We start from the raw sequence: 5,882 nt of genomic DNA, 5'->3' as shown, positions 1-5,882 counted from the left end.
AAGTGTGAGGCGTGGCAGCCACAGAGTCACGAGTACCCTAACCGCATCGTATTCGAGATGGGCTCTTGGTCACAAAAGGGAATCTACTTTTTTTCCAAAACCTTTCTTTTTCGGTATCGCTCATGAGCAAGGAGTGCCACGCACGAGCGGAGCGAAAACAAAGCAGGGGAAATTCTTCATTGGGGGAAATCCTTTGATTGCATATTGAATATAGATCCATGTCTTTCTTGTTCCACTAGCTAGGACCAAATTCTCACATGTCCATTTCGTTATTACAACCTTCTTTTTTGATGTCAAAGACCGTAAGCTATGCGCAAATTCTCATTGGATCTCGGTTGTTCTTAATAAATGATGGCTATTCATTTAAGCCTTCTGTAGCACCACTAGATCTTCAACAAGGTGGAAATTCTCGTATTCCGTATGTACATGTTCCCGCTCGGATGAGTATTCTTGTTTATATCGCTACGCTATCAACACTTTCTTTTCCTATTAACAAACATCCCCTTTTTCTTCGCTCTTCCGAACCTACGTAAATGGGTGCTTTTTTACGTTGTTTACCTTAGTTACCGGGGTTTCGGGAAGACCTATGTGGGGAACCTTTGGGTGTGGGATGCTCGTTTAACCTCTCAGTATTCATCTCGTTCCTTATTTACCAGGTGCACTGCGTTTTCAAAAGCTTCTGTCGAATCGCTTCTATTTCAATCCGCATCGACCGATCGATATACCAATAATCAAGTCTTGATCAATCGTGGAATACATCGCATCAACTCAGGAGCATTAGCCGATCCGTACATCAATACATGTTCCTATGCCCATTCCAATCTTGTCTAACTTTGCTAACTTCCCTTCTCAACCCGTATCTTGTTTGTTCTGGAAACACGTCTTCCTATTCCATCTTTTCTCGAATCTCCTTTAACTAAGAAATAGAAGCTCGAGAAGGAATACCAAAACCTAGTTCACTCACGAGTCTCTTTGCGTCCATGGCTGAATGGTTAAAGCGCCCAACCTAAAAAGGATAAAGGGGCAAATTCAGAGGTTCGATTCCTGCTGGATGCACTTGGAACGTTCTTCAATCGCTCACGGAATTAATAAATATAACTCGCCCTTATTGCTTATGGGGCACTTCACTCGCTCAACACTCATTCAAAACATCCACTGCTCTTCACTCGCTAGGGAAAGAAAAGGGATAGATGACTGAAAATCCCACTTAGAGATCGCAACTATAGTCGAGTAGGAGTTCCCATCCCGTCGAGGTTTGAAGATACTCATCAGAAAGGAGAGGCCTCATTTTACCTGAAAATTACGATTGATCCGTCGCCTCCATTAGATTCGCAACTAAGGACGAGATTACCATAGGCTTTATGTCCCGAATGTTCTCTTTAATAAGGTCGCCTTGACCGGCTCTTCACCGTATAACCTTTACTCAAAAATCGAGCACGCCTATACTTTCATCGCTTTCACTAGAACCGAGTCATAGGGGCACTTTTTGTTTTGCCTTCCTTAAGCCTGTGGACGACCCTATGTTTTTTCGTGGAGTGCCGAATTTGCCTTAATCGAGAGTATATGCCACCGCAAGAGCATGATTGAGGGCTTTATACTTTTTCTCAGAATCTTCAATTGGTCATTGGCCCTACCTCCACCCCTTCATATTCCGTATCCTGCTGTTTTTTACTTGCTTTTCTCGATCAAGCATTCCTGTGCTTAGCAAAGAGGTAGTAGCATTTGGGGAATTTCATCATTTTCGGATAAGCCTGACTCTTGCTTGTCGTCGTATGTGGTAGGGTCCGTCAATCGCCTGCCACCTCTTTAGCTCATCTCTTGTCAACGCTAGCACTTTTTAATGCATGATGCCATTCCCGATTCGCAAGTGAAGCTCAATCTCTATTCATTAGATCATAGCTAAGATGTAGAATCGATCGTATATGGGTCAAGAGATCTTCAACTGAATTCTCTTTTTATATTGCAATCCTTCTTAGTGAGAAATTACTCTACAGACTATGTAGGGAATGCACTATGGGGACTCAAAAAGACATTATTTGAGACTTAGGAAATGAAACTTCCATTCAACTATAGTCGAGAGGAAATAAGTCTCGTGAGCACTAAAGTAAAGGGAAGCTTAGAGACGGAATTCAAATAGTTGAATAGAGGAGTACGTGGGGGTGAAGTAAAGATAACTCTAGCAATATAGACCGGACTGCTTCCCATTCATTCTTTTATAAGAATGTTCTTCGGCTGGTCAATAGGGCGACGCTTTAACGTCAGAATAGAGGCGCTTGGCTAACGAATAAAAACCTTGGTCCGCTTTCATTGGTCTAGTCCGATCATTGCTTATCTCTTTCTTCTCTATCGGGGAATTGGGGGAAAGAGTGCACCAAAAAGGGGAGGTGAAAAAGTAAGAAATAGGGAAGTAGAGTAGTTGGCACACGCTGGTCAATCCAGTACGTACGTCGCTTTCGTTCTTTCCATTCAATATCCCATTCCCGGTCGCATCTGTTCTATTCACCATCCCTTGTCGCTTGCTTCATCCCGCCCCGCTCGGTCATCGCCGCTTGTGTTGCTGCCGTGTTCCGTTGTCCACTTGGCATCGCTGGCCAGCCCATACCGAGTCCCGCTTTGCGCTCTCTTCTGCAGTCCAATAAGCTCTCTGTCTCATCTAAGTCTTTCTAATTTTATTCTCATTGTCAACTTGGAAAGCATCATAAACTTCCCTTTTCTGATGTTTTTGTGCATGGATCGTCTCCTTTACATGTTATTCACACCGATGTGTGGACTTCTCCTATTATCTCTAATTCTGGATTCAAATATTTTGTTATTTTTGTTGATGAATTTTCTCGTTATGTGTGGCTATATCCTATGAGACTAAAATCTGAAACATTTGCCAAATTCTTACAATTTATTTCAATGGCCGAAAACTTTTTTAATTCTCGTGTTAAATTTCTTCAGTGATGGGGGTGGTGAGTTTATAAACACCCAGTTTTCAGCCTTTCTTCTCCAAAAAGGAATGAATTAGTCGCCGTATTTCATGTCCAGACACACCCCAGCAGAATGGGTTAGCCGAACGAAAACACAGACACATCATTGAAATTGAAGAAGCTCGTACCATGTTAATTCAAGCCAAGTTACCTCCCTCCCTTTTGGTTGAGGCCCTGCTTCAATTCCAAATACAACCCCGACTAAATCACACCAATGGAAATACCAAGTCTAGCACTCTCAGAAAAAGTTTCTGGCTCGTTAGTTAGTTAGACTTAGGGAAAGTTCCACTGCCTAATTGTTATCTTTTACTTACGACTGCGAACGAAGGCTTAGCCCGGGTCCTTATTTGTTGACCGGATTCAGAGCACTTTGAGCAATGGGGCTTGTTCGGTGTGGAAGAAAGGGAATCACCTCCTCATAAAGGCTTGGACGAGAAATAGGAAATATTGCGGCCTGTTCGAGGATGAGATTGAAGAAAATTCCTCTGATCGATTAGGCTGAAAACTCATAACTACTCTATTGTAGTAGCAAAACTACTACTTTATTAAATTAAATCGTGTCGTACTAATCTTAATCTTCGGCTCTGGAACAAACACTCGTTTGGACATATTCAACGTTCTTTACAACAGAAGAAGCAAGAGTTGGCTTCAGTTCGGCACAGGGCAGACTCAACAGATACCCAAGAGAAGGAGAGCTGCAGGCCAACAAGGAATAGAAGAAGCTGTTCCACTCGAAGCTCTTACTGCTCCTGAATCAGCTGTTACTGCTTGAGAATCCGCTGCACATTCGTGCCCAGAATATGCAGTTGTCAGGCCAAATACCCCAGAAAGAAGAGAAAGTGACACCCTTAATGTCCGAGGAAGGGAAGGAGGGGATTTAGCAAGATAGCTGTCCCACTAAAGAATCGGTTCTTTGAAAATCGGTTGTTAGAGAAGCTGTTGTCGGAATAACTGGGAATAGAATATCCTAGGAATGAATCCAATGCTGGTGGAAGGTGCAGATGAATTGAATCTGCAGCTATTTCATCCAGTGCTATTTCATCAACTGCTGGTGGGGTAAGGAATGGAATCAAAAGCAGAGAATACAAGCTTGGAGGGTAAGCTGATCGACCTAAGGAAAAGAGTAACTGTTTAGCAAGATAGCTGTCATTGAAAGAAAAGAGTGAAAGAGAGATCGGACATGATATCGATATAGAAGGAGCGGACTAAGAGCTGTTGTCGGAAGAGAAGCCCGACGAATGAATTGAATATAGAATAAAGCAAGGCAATCTATCGTTGCACTAAGGCACAGGTATGATCTCGATGCCAAGAAGAAGCAACTGACATAGGGCAAGAAGGTCCTTAACAAGCCCTTTCCCCGCAAGAGTCACTCTTTCGACGCTTTCTTGACCTTAGTAATTATCAATACAGTAACCGATACCAAGGCAAGCCAAAGTATTTAAATGGTAGCTTAGTCTCCGGGAATTCGAGGATGCTGCCAATCTTCCGCTTGAACCTATGCCCCGTGCCTGCAAACACTATCGAGCTTTCCGGTATTTACTCTCAGCCCTGTGAGAGAGTGGAAACGTTGTAGTTGTAGCACCTCTTTAATAAATTACCTTTCGCACTTGTCTTTGAATTTCCTGCAAAGAGAAGGACACCATCCGCGTAGCATAGGTGAGAGATATATAAAATAGGGTTCACATTAGGTCTAACCACCCGGGCATCGTCCACTGCACGGTTGACACCAAGACTGAGTTGCTCCATTACTATAGTGAATAGATACGGGGAAAGGGGATCCCCTTGTCTAAAACCTCTCTTCCCAGGAAAGAAAAAAAAAAGGGGGAGCCATTCACTAAAACTGCATAGGATGTGGTTGAAATGCAGGCCTGTATCCACTCGATCCAGGTTGGGGGGAAGCTCATCTGTCTGAGACACCCCAAACGCGTTCCAAGAGACCTTGTCATAAGCTTTCTTGAAGTCCACCTTCATACAAAATGGAGCTGGTCCTCTATCCTTATGGAAATTCCTCACAAGTTTATGAGCTAGAAAGATATTCTCTGTGATGTTTCGGTTTTTAATGAATCTTTGCTTTGTTCTTTTCTCACGCTTACCTATGAGATCTCTGCTCGCCCTATCATCTACCACATTCAATCATTGCTATGAGCGTGACAATGCTCATAAAGGTATTTGCGAAGATATTCAATGTCCCCTTTCCTTTCCTCTTGTTTCCTGAGTAATGACGGCTTCCATGCGACAGCGCTTTCGCTTGGGGGCATTGGGTCCGTAGCGTCTTTCTAGGCTGCGTTTTACTTCTTCAAAGACAAAAGACAACCGAGTCTTTGCTCCTGGATAAGTCTCATTCGATGTCGCAATCGATGCTTAAAACATCTGATTCTATCTTTTCGTCTTGATCGATCATTCTCTGCTTCATATAGGAGGGCTTTCCAACTAACAAGGAAGCGGGATTGAAAATAGAGATCAATTCTGAATCGACCGAGATGGCCTATACACCAATTGGTGACACCATTCTGAAGAAAGGAAGATCATTGCGAGAAGACCACCCTCGTGTAAATGCGGAAGCTTAGCGTGATAGAATGAACCTTGGGAACGATATGAAGAGAATGAAGCGAGAAGCGGGAAGGAAAATTTAGACGGATTCCCTTTATATTTGAAGAGATTGAGTTTGACCACCGCTTTGATTATGTATCCCCTTAGAGGAGGAGAAAGAATAAGTAAGTAAAGACAGAACCAGTAGCCTGTCTCGGGTAAGGATAAGGAGCATGAAATCAATTGGTCTTAGAAGGTTCGCTTTCTATGGAGATAAGAACAAGGAAGCACTGCCATGGCAAGCATTGGTTGGAAGAAGAGGTGAACGAGTTCCGACCTATAAAGCGATTCCACCGCCATTCACGAAGTTCAAGTCCGGGT

General features: G+C 43.2%; 1 pseudogene; it reads left to right on the top strand.

Moving 5' to 3' along the window:
* Positions 1-257: 257 nt before the first annotated feature.
* On the top strand, positions 258-1,010 carry LOC131182516 (putative cytochrome c biosynthesis ccmC-like mitochondrial protein; annotated as a pseudogene).
* The last annotated feature ends 4,872 nt before the right edge of the window (positions 1,011-5,882 follow it).

This window comes from Hevea brasiliensis, chromosome 8 (genome assembly GCF_030052815.1).
Source record: "Hevea brasiliensis isolate MT/VB/25A 57/8 chromosome 8, ASM3005281v1, whole genome shotgun sequence".
In the NCBI taxonomy this organism is placed as follows: Eukaryota; Viridiplantae; Streptophyta; class Magnoliopsida; order Malpighiales; family Euphorbiaceae; genus Hevea; species Hevea brasiliensis.
The sequence above is the reverse complement of the archived record's forward strand: the minus strand, read 5'-3'. Positions and strand labels throughout refer to the sequence as shown.